This window comes from Octopus bimaculoides, chromosome 8 (assembly GCF_001194135.2).
Source record: "Octopus bimaculoides isolate UCB-OBI-ISO-001 chromosome 8, ASM119413v2, whole genome shotgun sequence".
Classification (NCBI taxonomy): Eukaryota; Metazoa; Mollusca; class Cephalopoda; order Octopoda; family Octopodidae; genus Octopus; species Octopus bimaculoides.
In genome coordinates, this window is record NC_068988.1 from 19157628 (window position 1) to 19158586 (window position 959).

Sequence of the window (959 nt, forward strand, 5' to 3'; positions counted from 1 at the left end):
ATATATATATATATATATATATATATATATATAATGTTTGGTCTTGACAGTTGTATTTGTGTATAAGTCGAACTATCTCATTTGGTTGTAAATTTTAACCTGAAAATTTCGACTTCCATGCCGTAAATATTTCAACGCTAGTTTTATATAAGCCGTTGCAGTTATATTTTGTTATGCATGTCTGTCTCATCTCGAATATTAATTTCATATTGAAGTATAAAGTCATCACTTGCTGAATGGATGGTTTGTTTATTATCTTGTACTTAATTCGTATCTTTTGCACGCGTAAAATTTATTAATATTAATTCAGTAGACGCAGAAATAGCTGTATAGTTATGAAACTCGCTTTGCAGCCACAGCGTTTCGGGTACAGCTCCACAGAGTGACATGTTGGTTTGGGTAAGTATTTTTTATTATATTCCTGGACCGACCAATGTCTTGTGAATGAAGTAGGTAAAAGGAAACTGTGTGGAAGCTTGTGGTATCTATGTGTGTGTGTGTGTGTGTGTGTGTGTGTGTGTGTGTGTGTGTGTGTGTGAATGTGCGTGTGAGTGTGAATTGTGTTTGTTCCTCACCGTCGCTGATTAGTTTAACTCTCCCTAAACTTGCAGTTTAGAGATCGATAGAATAAGCACCAGGCTTTAAAATAAGAACTGGTGTCGACTAAACCTTTCAAGCCGCTGCCCCAGTTTGGCCGCAGTCCAATGATTCAAACAAAAGTTAACAAGACGAAAGATAAGATATATATATATATATATAATGTATGAAGCTACTACTTTTGCTATGAGCATGAAAATAGGCTGTCGACTTTCCATATTACGCAATTACGATGACTTATTTCATTGAGCATGACAAGACGAAAAATAAAGTTTACTCTTGGGGAATTTGGAAGATAAAAGAGCGAAATAAAATATAAGCTATCGCTTCTGTAGAACCGCCATTTTCTCTGACTATTCAAT